This window comes from Marmota marmota, unplaced genomic scaffold, assembly GCF_001458135.2.
Source record: "Marmota marmota marmota unplaced genomic scaffold, marMar, whole genome shotgun sequence".
In the NCBI taxonomy this organism is placed as follows: domain Eukaryota; kingdom Metazoa; phylum Chordata; class Mammalia; order Rodentia; family Sciuridae; genus Marmota; species Marmota marmota.
The window spans coordinates 17,351,245-17,372,240 of NW_025999941.1; the positions used below are offsets into that span (position 1 = coordinate 17,351,245).

The following is a 20,996-nucleotide window of genomic DNA, read 5'->3' on the forward strand; positions in this document are numbered from 1 at the left end:
ATGACATTTTGTAAGGAAAACTCTTGGGCCATTTTCCAGAGAAAAAGCTCCCATGTCTCCAGTCCATTGGGAAGAGATGCAAAAGGCCAATGGAAAACTGGAAGATGCAGTAGCAGGTAAGCCTGTTCCAACTGTGTGTGTGTATGTATGTGTGTATGTGTTTGTGTGTGTGTGTGTGGTGGGGGGAGGCGTCACCTTTCAACTCTGATCTGCGGGTTCCCTGGGCTGTTTTAAATGTGACCTTGTCTGACCGCATCTGAGAAGCTTGACTTTGATTTCAGATTAGGTTTCTCAGAAAGGTTCAGGAATCAAAGTGCCCACGGAGTCTGGACAAAGATCTGATCTGACAGCTTCTGTGGACCAGGCAAGAGGCTGGCCCTAATCAGCGCACCGAGACGGTCAACGTCCACCGCCTCATTAGCGGTTCCAGAAGTCATTACCGCTGGATCCTAAGCTGCTGGCTCAGGTTTTCAAGACACATTACTCCCCAATATAATGGTCCGGCTTTTTGGAGGGAAATGAATTTAAGAATGAAGAACAAAATGTGAACCTGCGATAAAAATAGATTTCAACTTCCTTTCCCTCAATTCAATATTTCTCATTTCCCCCCGCTAACTGGGTGATTTCCTTAGCTTACATTACCAAAGTGCCCTTTTATGCCTCATAGATAAATAGCTCCATGTCAAACAAGGAGCCTCATGTTAATTCAGCCATGGTCACCAAGCAGGCTCCTGGTTAAACCATCCAAAGGCATGTTTTTTTAGTAAATCAAACCATTATAAAAGTTTCAATGGGAGCGAGTAGAGAAGTTTAAAATGTGGGTGTCAATACGTTTAGGTTTTTCACTTTAGAAGGTGGAAACATGCATTTGATCTTTCATCTTCTGAATGCTATGATTTGGAGTAGTTATTCGGGAAAAATCTTAATAGTATTCAGTATGGAAGAAAAAAGTCCAATTCACTGGGTGAGGTGGTGCATGCCTGTAATCCCAGCCGCTCGGGAGGCTGAGGCAGGAGGATCCTTGAGTTCAAAGCCAGCCTCAGCAACTTAGTGAGGTCCTAAGCAACTCAGGGAGATCCTGTCTCTAAATAAAATACAAAATAGGGCTGGGGATGGGGCTCAGTGGTCAAGTGCCCCAGAGTTCAATCCCTGGTACCCCCCAAAAATAAAAAAAAGATAGAAAAAAATCTACTTTGGCTACTCAGTGGAAATTGGATATGAATATAGCATGGGTGGAAAGAAGAAGAACCACTCAGAAAGCTACTGAAATTGTCCTGGCAAGAGACAATGGTGGCTTGGATTAGGCTGCACTGTCTGGGTGGGGAAGGGTGGCAAACTAAAACAGTGTGTGTTTGTGTGTGTGTGTCTATCTATCTATCTATCTATCTATCTATCTATCTATCTATATTTTTTTGGTGTATACATGATATTGCCCAATGAATCCACTGTGGGGTAGAGGTTGGGGGGCAAAGTCAAGGATGACTTTCAGTTTTCTGTTTTGGATGATTAGATAGACAATAATAACATCTACCACCCTGTTAAGAGATGGGGAGTACCGGGAAGAACCGCATGGGGAGTCAAGAATATATTCATTGGTAGGAAATGGGTTGGACATCAGGAATATGGCATCGTAGGTGGTAACATTTGCTTGATCAGAGTGAAGAAACATAGTTCTATTAAATCAAATGAACAGGCATGAACTTAAAGCAAGGGTATCCTTAGGGATAGTCATTCTTCCATACAAACAGTCCGAACAAGCTGTCTCTTGCAATGAGGAGGGTGATGGAAGATGATGGAAATACTGATTAAGTAACCTGCTATGGTCAGCAGAGGATGCAGCTTAAAAGAAGGCCACCACACCAGGGTGGCAGAATCAGCAGAGGCTTAACTGTCTCAAACACGTTATGTGCCAGGAAGTGCCCTAAGACTTGATGTGTATTATCTCACTTAATCATTTCAATAACCAGTGGCGCTCAATACCAGAGATAGGTGCTATTGTTGGAGACAAGTAGTGCTTTCACAATGGTGTCCCCACAAGGGCTTTGAATCCTACTTCTCACAAGCGGGTCTATTTCTGTTGGGAACAATAACCACACATTGGACAAGAGTTTAATCATCAACAATCTACCTGATAGTAATTCATCTGATGTGTGTCACTGATGCCGCCACCATATATATTGCTAATGAAATGGGGTTGGATGAAGGAATTTCTACATAGCATGCCTTAAAGATTTTTTTTTTTTTTGGAGGGGGAGTACTGGGAATTGAACTCAGGGCACTCAACCACTGAGTCCCCATTCCCAGCCCTAGTTTGTATTTGATTTGGAGAAGGGTCTCACTGAGTTGCTTATGGACTCCTTAAGTTGCTGAGGCTGGCTTTGAATTCTCAATCTTCGGCTTCCAGGGTCATTGGGGGTACAGGCATGCACCACCGCCTCTGGCAATATCTTTTTAATATCTAGACTAGCTGCATCCTACCCATTCAAATGTGCATTTTTTTTCCTTCCTTGAGGACTTGAATGGAAGCGCCTTGGGTGTGGGGGAGGGGAGAATGTAATACTTTGCATGAGTCACCACACATATTCCTTGCCTGAAATCATTAAGATCTGAAAGTGATTAGGAACCACTCAAGGTATCTAATCTGACAGCAAACACTTCATTTAATGCTTTCTAAATGACCAATGAAGAAAAGCAGCTGTTGATGGAAATGTTCAAAAATAACAGGTTTATTCATGGGTCTGGGATGACTTCGTAAAGGAGCTGTCATTTCGATAATCAAATAAACACAGGTTTTAGCTCTTACGTTCTCAGGGAAATTTCCATCTGATCACTTCTAGTCCTTTTCCAGGCAAAGAGGACTTTCACATCAGCGTGCGTCACTGGGCTGTAATAGCTATATTTAGTGCATCACCTACTCCGTGTTATTTATTGGCTACGTATCGGAGAGCTCTTGGTCTTGGGAACATTTAATTCCCTAAATTTTCAGCTGAAATAGCCTCTTGCTTTGCCAGTAGGATTCTAACATTTTTTTTCCTCCTGGGAAACAACCCAACTTATTTAAGAGATTGATTTCCCCCACAACTTGGAGCAAGACTGGTGAACAATGTAGAATCACAAAATCAAGTATCCCAAATGCTGGGGTTTTCTGGCTTTGTTCTTTTTAATTAATTTTTGTATTTGTTTTAATTAGTTATACATGACAGTAGAATGCATTTATGCACTTTGATAGATCATATATAGATGGGATATGATTTCTCATTTTCCTGAGTGTACATGTTGCAGAATCCTATTGGTCACACAGTCACATTTTCAGGTATTCAGAGGGGATGCTAGGATGAGGAGCTTTGTTCAGATCTGGGGTTAACACCTTCCATAAGGACAGACTAAGAGTTTGAAGTCTTACATTTCAACTCATCTGGTGGAAATGAAATTCGAGATGTGGGCAGTGTGTTCACAACCTCTCTCCTAGGGCTTGCTCTCTCTTGAGTGGATACAGAACCAAGAGATTTGGGTCCTGTGTCCTGTTCTGGTTCCTTTTATTGGTTCTTTAACTTACACTGGGAAGCATAATTTCTTCTCTTTCTTTCTTTCTTTTTTTTTTTGGTGGGGGAGATTGAATTCAAGGGCACTCAACCACTGAGCCCCATCCCCAGCCCTATTTTGCATTTTATTTAGAGACAGGGTCTCCCTGAGTGGCTTAGGGCCTCACTAAGTTGCTGAGGCTGGCTTTGAACTCATGATCCTCCTGCCTCAGCCTCCAGAGCTGCTGGGATGACAGGCGTGGGCCACCATACTCGGCAACAATTTCTTAATCATTAAGAAGCCAGCAAATAACCCCGTGTGTCTGGGTGAGAAGACCTGGAGACTTAAAGAGAACAAGATCCCCAAGGATACTGCTGAGGCCTGGGACCTCACCATGAAGATGCAGTCACACACAGAGTTGGTAAGTCCACCAAATGGACCAAGAAGGAGGAGGAAGGGCAGGTGGGGGTCAGGGATGCATAGGCTCTGGTTAGAAGGAAGCTTCTGGGTGGGGTTACAAGATGCTGGGGCTTAGAGGAAGTCCTGGTGAGGGCGGGGTGCCAACCAGGACCATCAGAGCCAGAGCAGATGCCTCCTGATACCTACAGGGTTAATGGATGATCCTGGGGGTGGGGGTGGGGCGGCAGCCTTTGCTTATTTAGTCTCTAGGCACAGGTGATTCACAATCAGGATGGATGAGATGGAGACTCTGTATATTGCAAATGTGTCACAGGGGATGCTGATAAAGGATATATATATATATGTGTGTATGTATGTATTTGTACCAGGGTGCATAACCACTGAGCCCCATCCCCAGCCCTGTTTTGTATTTTAGAGACAGGGTCTCACTGAGTGGCTTAGGGCCTCGCTTTTGCTGAGGCTGGCTTTGAACTCGAGATCCTCCTGCCTCAGCCTCCCCAGCCGCTGGGATCACAGGCGTGCATCATCACGTTCATCAAGTAGTACATATTTCCAAACCCAGAGCTGGTTGACAGCAGGTTAGAAATGACAAGGACTGAAAGGCCAGGAGGAACGCTGTACCCTGGAGCCCTGCCAAGTTAAGTCAGGACTCTCCTGGGGTCTTTTTCTAACCAGGTGGTAGCATCACCCCAAGGCAGGTGGGTCAAATCCTTTTTGCAGACAGGAAATGGTCTTTCTGGTCTTTTCAAGGTCTTTTGCCTGTGATTTCACAGAATTTGAAAATAACATCTAAAATCACTTTCCTTTAAATAATATTCGGTTGTACATTTTCATCACAAGAAAGCTCTTATTGAAACAAAGTCAGAGCTCACCTGAAAAGTGTACTATTGGAGATGTCATGTGTATGCTCAAGGGACAGGCCTGGCTGTGCCAATCACAGTGACAAATGAAGGTGCATGTTGCATACGGGTCACACCATTAGGAAAGGGGAACAGATCCTGCCTGCTGCTATTATTCCACGGGGGAAAGAAAATCCAAGTCAAGGATGCAGACTCAGGGACCAAAGTCTCACACACAGCTCCACGGAAGGCTCAGGAAACCACGTGGGCTCGCCAGTAGGAAAGACAGAAGGGGCCACTCACGCACGTGTCCTTCCTGCTTCCTAGGCTGTGGCCAGTCAGCAAATATGGATGGAAATCAATGATCACGTGAGAGCTGTAGCCACAGACACATCGTAAACCAAATGTCCTGTTTCCATAAGGAAAGATCCACCTAGAATCGGACTCACAGCACTCATGCTGAACGAATCCGGCACAAGCTATTTAGATTCAAAAAAGCTATGCTAAGCTATTCTTTTCCTTGGAGCAAAATGACCTTTTATTGAGTTTTGACTGTAAGCAGAAACTGTGCTGAAGTCCACTGGCTTCTCTCAATTCCAGAAGTGTCCTTATGACCCAGGTATCATCAGTATTCCTTCTTATAGATAAGAAGACTGAGAATCGGGCTGGGGATGTGGCTCAAGCGGTAGTGCGCTCGCCTGGCATGCGTGCGGCCCGGGTTCGATCCTCAGCACCACGTACAAAGAAAGATGTTGTGTCTGCCGATAATTAAAAAAATAAACATTAAAATTCTCTCTCTTTAAAAAGAAAAAAAAAAGAGAGACATTAAAAAAAAAAAAAAGAAGACTGAGAATCAAAGAGTGATATCACTTGCCCTGGGTCACCAATCCAGGTCACAGCAGAGTCAGGCTTTCTAGAAAGCACAGAGGTGTCTAGAACCATCTGATCATCCTAAGGCCATCCAAGAGAAGTGACCCGATTAAATCAGCAGGTTGCTCAAGTCTGCCTACTCATGACAAAGTGGCAACAGGACCCTGGGGCTATTTCAGAGTTCTCTGCTTCCTCTACCTCCCAGGAGGAATGAGGATAAGCCAGATTTGATGGTTCACACCTGTCATCCCAGTGGCTTAGGGGGCTGAGGCAGGAGGATCTTGAGTTCAAAGGCCAGCCTCAGCCACTTAGTGAGAACCCAGCTTGTAAAGGTATATTCTAAAAAAAAATTGTCTACAGAGTCTAAGATGAGAACTCATTTTCTTGGGGGGTGATTGAAGCAGGGCCTTAGCACATGGTAGGCAAGCATGTACCCACCAAGCTACAACCCCAGCTCACTGAGGAGTCTACTAGAGACTTCAACAGGCACAGCAGGAATAAGTCACACAAAATCCCATCCTTATGAATGAGTGAAGTGCTGTCTTTTCTAAAGGGCACAGAGAGGTCCACGGGACAGACACACATGCTGAAGATCCTGTTTCTGGTGCTCTTTTTCCTCCTACAGATGATACCAATACGGGGACCTCTCATCAACAAACAGAAAACTAAGGTACCTCATCCAAATGCCATGCATCTTCTCTATTCTATATTTTTCTTTCTCAACTTGAGCCATTTCTCTTTACTATTTTGTGATATCAGTTCTTCAAAGGTCCAGAGACACAGACTCGGCATCAGAGATAAGAATCAGCAACTGTGATCACGTCACCCTATACATTCTACATAGTCACTCGTTTCCTTGCTGTGCCCAGGTGCTGTGGGAGTGGTCACAGTCCTGGGTCAAAAAAAGCATAGCTCCAGCCAGATGTGGTGGCACACGCCTGTGATTCCAGAGGCTGGGGAGGCTGAGGCAGGAGGATCTCGAGTTCAAAGTTAGCCTCAGCAACTTAGCAAGGCCCTAAGCAACTCAGTGAGACCCTGTCTCTAAATAAAATATGGCTCAGTGGTAGAGCACTTGCCTGGCATGAATGAGAATCTGAGTTCTATCCCCAGCACCAAAAAAAAAAAAAAAAAGGCTTTTTATAGGACTTCTCACAAAACAAGAATGGCTTTGAACAGAGCCACCAAGAACCAAAAATATTGAGGAGGAACAGGGAGCAAGCTTCACCAGGAAACAAGGGCTCTGACTTGAGAGCATAAAGCCAGGGTTGACAGTCCTGATGGCTGTTTGTGTCAGGGACCACCCTGGCACTCATGACCACGGAAAGAAGCTGAGAAGAATGAGAGTGGCAGGGAATAGCCTAGAAAAAAAAGGGGATGTGGGAGTTACTGTCATTCCAGCCAGATGGGACACTTGGCCATCCCCACTGGCCCCCCAACATCCAGACTTCACAATTCTACAAAGATCTACGAAAAGGAACTAAGACTCGCATGTCAACTTTTGGAGCACATGTGAAGGCTGCTGTCAATATAAGAGCCAAATAGGTGGCCCTGCCTAACAGGGTCAATGGCAGGACCAGGAACATAAGGGGACACAGCAAGAGGCGTCCCTGCCCTCCACTTCCCATTATTACCCCCATTCCCTGCAGAGAATTAGGGGACACAGGGCTCTCCAGCTGTCCCTTCACAATGTAACAACTTCATAGTAGAAGGGGAAATGTATTTTAGCATTAGATACAGCAGTACCTGAAATTAGTTACATAAGCTGTGGAAACCCAATCAGGGTTCCTTTTGCTCTGCAAGGGTCTGATTATTATAGTTTTTCTCCCTATCAAGAAAGCTGGGAGTGGTGGTGCACACCTGGAATCCCAGAGGCTCGGGAGGCTGAGGCAGGAGGATTGTGAGTTCAAAGCCAGCCTCAGCAACTTAGCAAGGCCCTAAGCAACTCAGTGAGACCCCGCCTCTAAATAAAAAGAAAAAAAGGTGGGGGGTGAGAAAGGGGATCAGTGATTAAGCACCACTGGATTCACTCCCCAGTATTAAAGAAGAAGAAGAAGGAGAAAGAAACAGGGAGGGGGATGGGAATAGGAAAGACAGTGGAATGAATGGGACAGAACTTTCCTATGCTCATATATGAACACATGACCAGGGAAACTCCACATCATGTCCAACCACAAGAATGGGAAGTTAGACTCCATGTGTGTATTCTATGTCAAGATGCACCTGACTGTCATGTATAACTAAAAGGAACAAATAAAACAATTTAAAAAGAGAGAAACAAAAGCTAAGAAAATCTGCAAATGTGGTACCTGATGAGTTCTACTGGGCATATCCAGGGCACCCCTGGGAACATGATGCCCGCCCCATCACCAGGCCCTGCCATCCCCCAAGTGTTCTTGGAGTCCCCTTTCTTAAGCACTTGACCTATTTCTGCAGGACTTACTTATTTTTTCCCTTTCAACCTGACGGCACTAGAATAACGATGTTGGCGTTTTTCAGGGAAGACATGGAAACCATTTCAGGAGCCCTCCCTCCTGCTGGTGCGGGAGTGTCTCTGAAAATCGTGTCTGGAGGACAGGGAGGGGCAGGGGCGAGACGCCCCCAGGATCCTGACTCTCAGCTGTTCCCAAGGTGAGTGAGGAAATGTCTGAATACATCGCTGATGGGGAAGCTATGGCGGTGGGGGACAGCGACCAAAGGTTTTGGTATTTTCAGGTGATCAAAGTTCTGGGCTGAAGGGCCCAAGGCCACCTGGAGATGTCATTCTGCAGGCGATGACAGTGCTGGAGCAGTCTCACTTGATGTTCTATGCTATTGCCCAGGGCGATCAGGGACAGATCTGGGGAGCTTAGGACATCATCAGGAATGTTTCTGCCCACAGTCCCTGCGGCCTGTCTGTGCTACGTGCAGTTTGTCTCATGTTCCCAACACACATCCACCCTCTAAATCTCATCCGTTTCTCAATAAGCTACATATATGTCCATCAAACATTTTAAAGACACCAGGACAGCCAGGCACAGTTGCATAGATCTGTAATCCCAGCCACTCAGGAGGCTAAGGCAGGAGGATTACAAGTTTGAGGATAGTCTAAGAAATCTAGAGAGACTTTATCTTAAAAATAAAGAATCAAAAAAAAAAAAAAGGACTGGGCGGCTCATGCCTGTCATCCCAGCTGTTGGGGAGGCTGAGGCAGGAGGATTGAGAGTTCAAACCTAGCCTCAGCAATTTAGCAAGACTCTGTCTCAAAATAAATAAATAAATAAATATATGAATAATGATGATGATAATAATAATAATAATAAAGGGCTGGGATGTGGTTCAGTGGTAAAGCGCCTCTGGGTTCAATCTCCAGTACCTAAATAAGTAAAGTTAATTTAATTTGATTTAATAAAAGCCACCAGGACAGAGTGCACTCCACTGTCTGAATTCTTGCCTTTTCTCATAAGCTTAGTGCTAGGGTAGCATCTTTATAGACTAGCTGCCCAGTACATCATGGAATCTGCCCTTTGTATCTCTTTGGAGTTGGGGTTCCTGGATCCAACCAACCTCATATTAAAAACATGCAAGAGCCAGGTGCCGTGGCGCACACTTGTAATTCCAGTGGCTTGGGAGGCTGAGGCAGGAGGATTGCAGGTCCAAAGCCAATATCTGCAAAAGCGAGGCGCTAAGCAACTCAGTGAGACCCTGTCTCTAAATAAAATACAAAATAGGGCTGGGGATGGGGCTCAGTGGTCAAGTGCCCCTGAGTTCAATGAATCCCCACCTTCCCCTCCTCGAAAATAAAACATTCAGGAAAAACCAAAAACTGCATCTGTACCTAACATGCAAGATTTTTTCTTGTTATTATTTCCTAAAAGATAGAATATAACAATCATTTATGAAACATTTATACTTTATTAGGCATTATAAGTAGTCTGGAGAAGATATAAAATTTCGGAAGGAGATGCATGAACTATATGCATGCACTACACCACTCTCTGTAAAGGACTGGGCATTTGCATCTGCAGATTTGGGTATCTGTCTGGGATCCTGGAACCAATTCCCTATGGTTACCAAGGGGGCAGTGTGCTGAAAAGTTTGCAACCTTTTTTGCGGGGGAGGGGAGTCAACTTATATAATCACTTGGCTTTGGTTGGATATTAATGCCACCTAGAAACTGAGATGAGAATAAATATCTGAGTGGAATCCAGGGAAATGTATCTCAGCCAGAGGGGAAATTAGCTGTTCGCCCTCCAATCTTTCATTGATGGGCTGCTAGTTCAGAGAGCACACAGTCACTGTTAATATGCATGATTCAAAATCTTCCTGTCTTTTCTTGTTCCCTCCTCCTGCCCATCTTTGGGCAAAGAAATGACTCACAAGTGCCACCATGAAAGGATGAATACAACATAGATATTGGCTAACATGCAAATGGCAGGCAACAGCAAGGCTGGGCATTAGGAAGGACTACAATTATACTTGATGGTTTTCTGAAAATTGAAATTATTTCTGTACTACTCTAAGATTTATTCAGATGGGAGTCCAGGGACTGAGGTAGAGAAATGTGATGGTTATGAACATGGTTTTGGGACTAGTCAGAACTGGTTTGGCTAGTGCCACATATTCCTCCGTTTTCTTATGCAAGATGCTTAGCTGGGTGCAGTGGTGCACATCTGTAACCCCACCAGCTCGGGAGGCTGAGACAGGAGGATCGAGAGTTCAAAGCCAGCCTCATCAACTCAGTGAGGCCCTAAGCCATTCAGCATCTTCTTTCAAATGTCTCCTTCTTAACAGAGACTTCCCCAAACCTTCTTAAAATAATAGTTCCTACCCCCTCTCTTCCCTACTATGCCCTATCCATTTTTCTGCCCTAGTTTAGTTTGCCTATAGCACTTATTTCTTCCTTTCATGAAATATATTTAATTCCTCTTATTTTGTTATTTATAGGTCTCCCCTTATTCTAGAACATAAGCTTGATGAATTCAAGTTTTTCTGTGTGTGTGTTTATTCAATTGACGGTGCCCAGTGTATGGAAACGCTCAACTAATGTAATTCACAAACAAATGCATCCAATAATAGTCTAATAGAACCTAAAGCCACTTATCCCACCATAATACATAAGGACAAAGTAAAGATTCCGCCCAATGCACCATTTATCCTAAAGACCAGGTAAGTAACTATGGGACTCTCTAGTCTCCTGTGTCCGTTCAATCCCAAACTAAGAGAGTACTCTTATGGCTTAAAATTTAATTCATAACTGCACAGCTATGTAGATCACAGGTGACATTTAGGAGGAAGGTCATCTGAGAATGTAACATCAGACAAACAAATAAGTCACAGAAGCTGGGAACTCGAGATACTATGCCACTATGGAAAAGCCAGGAGAGCACTGAAAGTTCAGCTCTGAGCCATGGATATTGCCAGGACCCCGATGCCACATAGTGTCTTCCAGATGGAAAAACACAATAGACAGACTGAAGACAGACTGCAAAGAAATGACCTAGACAAGACAGAGTTCTAGCTAGGCTCAGTGGTGCACGCCTGTGATGCCAGTGGCTCGGGAGGCTGAGGCAGGAGGATCATGAGTTCAAAGCCAGCCTCAGCAACAGTGAGGCCCTAAGCAACTCAGTGAGACCCTGTCTCTAAATAAAATACAAAATAGGGCTGGGGATGGGGCTCAGTGGTTGGGTGCCCCTGAGTTCAATCCCCAGTTGGGGGTGGGGGGAAGCAATGTCCCCCTACATTCATGCCATTCTTTAAAAGCTGATCACTGGTGCCAAAATGCAGACTGTCTGCCCATCACCTGGGGCACACGGGCACACCCTGACTTCTTCCTGCTTCCCAGGTGAGTGGTGCTGCTAGATGTTCAGACTCACAGCCTGGAAAGACGATTGCACACCAACTTCTGGCTCATCCTTGGAAACCTCGTTTGGATCTGGGAGCCCTGCATGCCTGCCTGGGAGCTCATACAATGTTTCGCAGGGATGTGATCTCTTCAGAGAGAAGAGCTTCTAATGGCTCTGTTGTCATTACACAGAGTTGGCAACTGTCCCTTTAACTCTGACTTTCGAATGGGACACCTGCCTCTCCTCGACAGAGGCTACAATTTTGGCCCAAGTTCAGTTGAGCTAATCCTTTGAGATCAGGGGTTAGGCTGTGCCTGGTAAGCTGGCCAGGAACATCCCTGGTCACTACCTCTAGATCCCAGGAGCACTCCTGCACAATATGTCATCACCAAAACTGTCCCCAGGCATTGCTATAGGTCTACAGGAGGATGAAAATCACCGCTCATTGAGAACCACTGAACTATCCCTAAGGTTCTCAGGAGTGACTTAGTTTTAAGTCACAGCTTCTTTATGTTGGGAGTTTCAAAGAGCCTTCTGTGAATCAATGCAGCCAGGTCAGGGGCTCAGGGTTAACAGGTGCGGAGGCTTCCAGGGGGGTTATGGAGAAGGTGTGTGTCCACCGGGAAATCAGTTCCCACACACAGCAATAAAGATCCTGGTCACAATGAACAAACGTGTTCTTTGGGACAGCACTTTGTCCCTGACGTCATGTCTGTGACCTCCACCCAGGGGTTCCAGATATGTCAGGTCTGACTCAAAGACAGCCAAGGACAAGGAGAGAGGGACCTCAAGGGTAAGTCCTGCAAATAGCAATGCAGGGATTGAGGGTTTTTATTTATTTATTTATTTATTTAATTTTTGTTAGGCTCCAGGAAAACTAACATCACACATTTTTGGAAAAAGTCTTTAGTTTTCAAAGGAATCTGGAGTTTGGGTAGCAATGTGTTGAAAAAAAAAATATGAGGGGGAGCTCTTCATATGATCTGATATTTACTGGAATTTAATAGTAAGACTTGAAGTGAAAGCCAGGAATTGGCATTATTCCCAGAGACATTTTATTTCAGCTGCCTGGGTGGGAGGAGAGACAGGGAGGAAAGGAGAAGACCAGGAGAGAGAAAATCATGGGGAAAAAAAAAATCAATGAAAAAGTAGGAAGAGATCTTTTTCTCTTGTGCTGTGACTGCAACAGCTACTCCTCTTATTATCATTACAGTGCAAATCTGGGATTAAAAACAGCTTCCTAAAATACGTCAGAATTATTTTTGGGGGCGTACTAGGAATTGAACCCAGAGGTGCTCTACCATGGAGCCACATCCCCAGCCCTTTTTATTTTTTGAGATAGGGTATCTAAGTTGCTTAGGCCTTTGCTAAATTGCTGAGGCTGGCCTCAACCTCATGATCCTCCTGCCTCAGCTTCCCAAGCTGCTGGGATTACAGGCCTGCACCACCATACCTGGCTCAAGTCAGAAATTTAGAAATACTATAATAAAACCAGCTCTGTTCTTCACTCCCTTGGGAAAGAAAACACATACTCTCTTTGTGTGTGTGTGTGTGTGTGTGTGTGTATTTTTAAATTTTAACAAATAACTTAATTTGAAAAATTTCCAACTTAAAGAATATTGCAAAAACATCACAAAGGTCTCCCTTATCCCTTCCGAATGGGACACCTGCCTCTCCTCACCAGAGGCTCCAATTTTACCAACCTTGCTCCTCCTGCCTCTATATTCATTATTTAGTCTTTTTCTGAACAATTGGAGAGCAAATCATAAACCTAATATCCCATCATCTCCAAAACCTTGGTCTGCAAACACCTTCTCCTACATGAATATCATATAACTAAGTCAAGGTATAGAAGGATCCTATGTCTTTTTTTTTTTTTTAATGATTTCCTCCAATCAGTTTTTTATTTTTTTTTTATTTCTAGATTAGTGATAAGAAGCTCAGCTCCTGAGTAGCTGGGCTCATTTATTCATTCATTCGTTTAACATTTATGGTCTGCCCACATAAAGTATATCATGCCCCTTAACTGTGGGCATGGTATGCCAGAGGAAATTAAGGTTTGGAGCAGTTAAATAAATCATTTGGCCAGCAAGGTTGTCACTTAACCCTTGATGGGATCTGTCTACATTTCCTCCCTTTTGTCTTCGCTAAGAAAAAGAAATAAAATCCCTCCTGGTTTTTTTCTGTTATCCTTCTGTTCACCTTAGCAAGTTCCCCAACCATAAGCAGGTCTTTTCATTCGCTGGCCACGTGGGCCAACAAACAGAGCAGGAGTTAGGAGGATGAAGGGGAAGGGGAGGAAGCGGAGTCAGCCCAGGAGTCTCAGGGGCTGATGGTTTACCAGTGGGAGTGAACTGGACTTCACATTGCTAAGAGTTTGAATCCTTCCGTTCCTGTGAGCTCAGGAAAAAGTCTGGGTGACATTTTGATGCACGGAGTGGCAGGTTTTATTTGAAATCTGAGCGTTATTAGTGTGAGGCCATTTTCAATAAATTTTAATTTCATTATTTTTTGTTAATTTGTTTGTAGTGCTACAGCACCTTGCTCCTCTCCCTGAAGAATCTGACCACCGCCACCACCATCTGCAAAAATCTCCTAAGTGGCTCTAATCAAATCTGATCTGTCCACCTAATTACCTAGATACCTACTGGGAAGCATTCAGATTTATTCTCTTGATTTTTTTTCTGTTTCTCTTCATATATTAAAATGTCAGAAATAACAACCCAAAGGGTGCTTAATAAATACTGGATGAGTTTCTCTTGAAATCTTTTAAGACCTCTGATAACTTGCACTTTCCTTGGTTTAATTTTTTATTTTTTGGGTACCAGGGATTAGTATTTCATTTAGAGACAAGGTCTTCCTGAGTTGCTTAGGGCCTCGATTTTGCTGAGGCTGGATTTGAATTCATGATCCTCCTGCCTCAGCCTCCTGAGCTACTGGGATTGCAGGTGTGTGTCACTGTGCTCCACCCTTCAGTTTATCTTTAAGAGCAAGGATTTTCTCACAATTTGCTTGGGTTACCCCATGAGCAAAGTCTACAAATGACTCCAGAATGTTTGAAGTCATTACAATCTGGCACGACCAAAAAAAAAAAAAAATCTTTAATTGTGGCTTCAAAGTCATAAAATTCTGTGTTCAAATCAATCGCAATGTGATCTAGGGTCAACTAATTTCTCTGATAGTGTTGACTTCAACAAGTATAGGGGAGTCAATTAGACAACGTAGGTGAATTGCTTAGCATAATCTCTTGCCCAAAGCCAAAGATCCACAATTTAAGTGATCGTTATATGAAAAACTCAAAGTCCTCCCTATAATTCTGGAGGACACACACTAAGTGGGTGGAAATCAGTTCTTTTGTGGATTACTGCTGCAACTATCAAACTTTGGGAGCTACTTCAGAAGAAAGTGGCTTAGGGAGAATCATTTGAATTATTTTTCTTTTTGGTGCTTACTCAACATGAGAAGGAGCTTCATAGACCAGAAAGAGCTTCAGACCGCCTGACTGCAGGATTATAGTTTAGTTCAGGAATGGGCAGGGGGGCAGTCAAACAAACAAACAAACAAACAGCTCTATCTGGCCACTAGAAAAAAGAATTGATGACATCACTCATTTGTGGCTAATGCTGTTCCATAAATTTAGATTTCTGGGGTCCTCAACATGAGGTGACTGAATGAACCCATAAGGGTTTTCTGAACACCGAAGAGGATGAGGATCGCAAAGTTAACAGATGACAAGCTCTCTGGGCTTGGTGGCTCATGCCTGTAATCCCAGTGACTCTGGAGGCTGAGGCAGGAGGATTGAGAGTTCAAAGCCAGCTTCAGCCACTTAGAGAGGCCCTAAGCAACTCAGGGAGACCCTGTCTCTAAATAAACTACAAAACATGGCTGGGGATGGGGCTCAGGGGTTAAGCACCCCTGGTTCAATCCTTGCTACTGTCCCCCAGCCAAAAAAGAAAAAAGCAAAAATAGATGAGAAGCTCCGTGCTGGAGGAGACACTGCCTCAACTCTGAATCTTCTGATGGGTCCTTAAAACAGAACCCTACAAAGCTAATTTGCTCCATGTCACCTGCTGGGTTTAGCAACCAGGAAGTGCTGCCTTCCTAAAACTCCTCCTGCGAGGAGAGAACCGTCTCTGGGAACTGCAGAGGTATGGTGGCCACCTGATACTCTTCCCTTCTGCCTTCTGCTGAAAGCACCCATGCTGCCGTGCCCTTTTGACCCACTGCACACATAAACCTGCTTTCTCCTTAAGTGAACTTACTGCCACTGTGAACTTGAACTGTGAGATACACGAGAGAGAGTTTGTTTTAACAGCTGCTTTGACAATGAAGCCTTGCATCTCCTCCTCTGGGGACAGCTGGTCCCTACAGCCTGTCTTTCAGCTGATCTCTGATTTCCCTCCTGGCCAGCTGTCAGGGAACACCCACCCATGTCTTACAAAACGAAGGCCCAAACACAAGGTCCAGTCGCTGATGGCTGGATGAGAGGGCATCCTACACAGCGACCTCTTAAATGCTGACGCAGGGGATTTCCCCCCCATTTATTTTTGTCAGCTTTGTTTTAGTGGCTAGTGCATGGTTAACTGCTGAGATATACCTCTGCCTGAGGTCACCCTGTCCAATATGGTAGCCATCAGCTTGAGGGGGCTGCTTAAAATGAAGAGTAATGACATTAAATAAAATTGTAGAGGTGTAGTGTTTCCTTCTCACTCGGGCACATTTGAAGGGCTTGGCATTAGCAACCTGAGGGTAGTGGCTTCCATGTTGAGAAGCAAAGCCACAGAACAGGCCCATCTCACGGGAGTTTATTGGACTGCGTGGGCCAAGGTGTGATCTCTTTCTTATGAGACAGCGGATGCAGATCTTGGTAAGAATGACAGGTTTCTGGGGTTGGATTTTGTGTTATCTTCCTTACTACCCAATGAACCTCCTTATCTTGGCTGCCCATTTTATATTTCAGAAAGTTCTGGAAAGGGAAGTTGGGGTCTTTAAAAAAACACCCTTGAAAATGAGCACACTTGAGAGAAAGCACCAAGATGCAAAGAGGGTGGTGGAGAAACCCACACATTCCAGATCTTTTTATTAGAACCCATCAAATAACAAAGGGAAAATGTACCCTCAGGCCACAGCTTCCACAGCTGCATGGAACCTGAGGACCCCAGCAAGGAGGAGGCAAAGTCAAGTTCACCCCTAGCCCTGGCTCTCGGACCCCTGAACTCACATTGTGATTCCTTTTCTTTTTGGTACTGAGGATTGAACTCAGGGGTGCTTAACTACTAAGCCACATCCCCAGCCCTTTTTATATTTTATTTTGAGATAAGGGTCTTGCTCAGTTGCTCAGGGCCTCACTAAGTTGCTGAGGCTGGCCTCAAATTTGTGATCCTCCTGCCTCAGCCTCCTGAGCTACTGGAGGCTAATTTATATTTTTGAACAAGCATCACCAGCGATCATGAGGCTGTATATTCTTAATAGCAATTTTTATTTTTATGGTGGTGGTGGGGCTGTGAGGGGAAAAAAAGTGTAAGTGCTTGAATCACACGAGTTTAGTTTTCTTCAATTAATACTAAATATTCCTTTTTTTCCATTAGAAGCTCTGACTTGTTTGGGTGCTATATCCTTAGCACCCAAAAAAAGTGCTTGGCCCACAGTAGGCACTTTAAAAGCATTTGTTGAAAAATGAATATCTTTATTTTTAAAGGAATGATGGGAGAGTTTTATTCCTGCATCCCATCCCCCACAGAATAAATCTTCCGGATGCTTTGCTGTAACCTCCAGGGTTCCCTCCCTGCTCATGAGGCTGAACCTCCCCCTCCACATTCCAAAGTGGCCATTCCTTTCAATTCCAGAAGGACAGCTCCAGGACAGGAATTGGGGAGAAGACACACTCCTTGGGGTCCAAGCACCTACTACCCTTTCTCCCTGCCCCAACTTTGGACTTTTAAGACTCATGAAAACAGAAATCAGTCCAGCTACCAGGAAGCAGCTGTCCAAAAGCAAGAACAGAGTCCAGTAGGCACACAATCACCGTAGGGACAAGAAAGACGGTTTCAAGACTGCTAAGTTTTGTCTCCAGTGAAATCCATGCAGGCACGTGTTTGGAGTGTTCTAAACACACTGGAGGGGAGGGCTTTATAAAGTCTTAAACTACACTAAATACAGAGAAATGCTGTAGTTCTATAGGTCATATTGTTTTGGCATTTTTCTTTTGGGGTGTATGGGGAGGAGGGAACTGGGGATTAAACTCAGGAATGCCTGACCACTGAGCCACATCCCCAGCCCTATTTGTGTTTTATTTAGAGACAGGGTCTCACTGAGTTGCTTAGGGCCTCCCTAAGTTGGTGAGGCTGGCTTTGAACTCATGATCCTCCTGCCTCAGCCTTCTGATTTAAAAAAAAAAAAAAATCTTATCATTTATACTCCACACTGATAGAGCCAAATAATGGACTCTTTTTGTATTATTCAAAGTGCTGGGGCTGAGGCTCAGTGGTAGAGCATTTGCCTCTCACATGTGAGGCACTGGGTTCGATCATCAGCACCACATAAAAATAAATAAATAAAATAATGGTATTGTGTCCATCTACAACTAAAAATTAGTTTTGAAAAAGTGCTAGCAAGCAAGATGTTTAAAACATGTCTTCATTTTTGTAGAAATATATTTACAAAAAACACATGCTTAGTGTGACATCCTTTCATGGTGACAGGCTTGATATCATTTCCTTTAATCTGACTCAAATTATATCTTTAACATGTACGAGAGGGATGTTTTCTTATTCCCTAAACTTGAACAAAAGTTTTCATAACTGCTCATTTGGGGAATTTATCCACTGCTGTACTAAATTGGAATTTTCTATTGGAGTCAAATGGACAATGTCAAAATTATTTAATATTGTTAAAGTTAGGTGATGTTTAAATTTTACTGAATATCAACAGAAGCCTCAAGCATGGTGGTGTACACCTATAATCCTAGCAGCTCAGAAGGCTGAGGTGGGAGGATCGAGAGTTCAAAGCCAGCCTCAGCAACTCAGTGACACCCTAAGCAACTCAGGAAGACCCTGTCTCTAAATTAAACATACAAATGACTGGGGATGTGGTTCAGTGGTTAAGGAACCTGGGTTCAATCCCTTTTCCCAAAAAAAAAAAAAAGTTCATTCTGAAATCTGGCCTTTTTTCTCCCACTGAAATAGGATTAATAGATTAATACAGTCAAGGTATTGACATGAGGTCTTCTCACTAACACAGATCATCACATAATCTAGAGACTTCCTTACAGCCCCTCCCCAGGGGATAGCAAGATGGTTGATGTGATGTGTACACTGGGCAAGACACAGCAAATGCTCAGTAGAATTTAGCTATTATCATCGTTTGCTTTTAGAATGCTTTTTGGTACCTTATGAAAAATATTCTAATGCTCTTAAGAACTCCTTTATTTTAGTCCTTTCATCTCCAAGGATCAGAGTCAACTATAGGGCAATATGGAGGCTCAGGAGGGGAACGAGTTACCCATAGGCCTTGGGGTCATTTTTATGGTTTACACATAAATATATGTTTTTGCAAAAGGTAGGCTCTCTTGAGACTTCCCAGTTTATTGGGATAGTATTTTTTTTAAATAAGAAATGCTTTCTGAAGTATATTGTAGGTAAACAAGAAACAAAATTGACAAATTTTATAAAGCCTTTGGCAGTTATATGAACAAAGAATAAGGTGTGATCAAATTTATGCACATTGTTTTGTTTTTTCCTGTACCTAGCTTCTCTTATGTGTTCAGAACAATTTCTCCTAACTACTTTTTTTTTTTTTTTTGATCTTCTGGCTATGTTTCATCATTATCTACAAATTCAACAAATGGAGCATTCATATTTCATAGTGGAAACTCAATGAATCAGGACAACAGTATTGGAAAAGAAAAAATACCCAACAAATTGTTAAGCCTCATATATTTTTTGTTTATGTAACTAAGTATCATTTCCAATTCAGAAATATTTTTGAAAGTATCTCTTTAAAAATACACACTTGAAACTATCCAATTACATAAAGCTTGACTCTTGGCTACACGGATTGGAGGGGAAAGGGTGCAGTGGTACAGGTTGGAAGGAATTTACAAAATTAAAATGTATCTTTTTAAAACCGGAAGAAACATATACATTCATTTCTAATTCACACAGCCTACTTGCCTTTACAGTCTGCTCATAAACACTGATTTTTTTAAACATGGTATATAAAATTAAATAACATGGAAAATAAATATGCTTTATTATATAAACATAGAAATCTGTACTGCTCAAAATATTCAGAAAATACTAGGTGTGGCTGCTTAAAACTGTCCAGGAAATACGGTCGTGCTATTTACAATCTTTATTTTCTTCTAGAGACAGGTGTCATGAGGTGATAAAACACTGATGCAAAACATTTTTCTCTTCCTACCTATGGGAAGCTGCAAACTTGAACATGAAAATGAGGTAGACACAATTCATCAGTTGGCCAGGCAGAAACAAAAGCACGATCCTTCACGAGCTCATAAATTCTCATTATGAGGGTTGACAAGCAGTATTCTAAAGCACCTGAAGCAAGGCTCAGAGAACACACACTTTTAGGTTGGTCACGAAAAACCCCAACAAGCCATGTCTCCTAAGGAGAACCACCATCTCCAAGTTGATTGGCAGGAAGATACACAGGGCCAAGCAGAGAAATGCCATAGAACCATCTGGAGCCATAGCACCACCCAGCAGAACTTGCTGCGTGAGTTATCTGGATGGGTGAGCTTGCTCTAGATGGCTCTTGAGTCTTAGCTGATTTCTACTTTGGCTGGAGAGCATCAAGCTCTCTTTACAATCTGCCGTTCTAATCATGGGGTATGTGCATTCATGACACCACGTCTACCTCTTGGCTTCAGGAGTACACTCAAAGGCACAGTGGTTGGAGAACCTTATTTCAAAAACGAACATAGCCAAGGGAGAGTCCAAGGAGACACACACGCGCGTACACACACACACACACACACACACACACACACAATATTTTGGTTCTGGGAATTGAACCCAGAAATGCTTCCTCAGCCCTTTTTATTTTTTATTTAGAGACAGGGTCTCACTAGGTTGCCTAGGGCCTCGCTAAGTTGCTGAGGCTGGCTTTGAACTTGCAACCCTCCTGCCTCAGCCTCAAGGGTCACTGGGATTATAGGCTGGCATCACCATGCCCATCTTCCAAGGACATATTTTCAAAAGGACAGAAAAGGCTAAATCATGATTCTTAAATCTGCAATGATGTGAGTCAGAGCCAACCATCTGTCTAAAGTGGACCCTTGAACTTTCAAGTTCACAGAAGCTTCATTTTGGAGACTCTGGAAGCCAAGATAACAGTGATTTGGGCTTTCTCGCCTAGATATTGCTCTTTAGTAGCAAGTGCTGGAGTAGGCTATCTCCACTGCGACCTTGGAGAAGGCTTCCTTTGACCTTGGGGGAAGCCACCTCACTCAGTGTAGCTGGTTCTTGGCATGAGAGCGTCTATGTGTGGAAGTCCTTGGGAA

At 43.6% G+C, this 20,996-nt stretch overlaps 1 protein-coding gene and 1 long non-coding RNA gene across 3 annotated transcripts in view; one reads left to right on the forward strand and one right to left on the reverse strand.

The window, feature by feature from the left end:
- Adamts9 (ADAM metallopeptidase with thrombospondin type 1 motif 9) overlaps positions 1 to 20,996 on the reverse strand; it is a 147,897-nt gene that overhangs the window by 44,911 nt on the left and 81,990 nt on the right. The gene's annotated exons all lie outside the window — the stretch shown is intronic.
- On the forward strand, positions 5 to 14,238 carry LOC125616267. Of its 2 annotated transcripts, XR_007346898.1 has the most exons (7): positions 11 to 116; positions 282 to 466; positions 3,755 to 3,943; positions 6,277 to 6,321; positions 8,148 to 8,279; positions 10,575 to 10,796; positions 14,003 to 14,238. It is a non-coding gene; the product is annotated as an uncharacterized LOC125616267 (long non-coding RNA). The 2 variants fall into 2 exon arrangements; XR_007346897.1 differs by lacking the exon at positions 282 to 466 and having other exon boundaries at positions 5 to 116.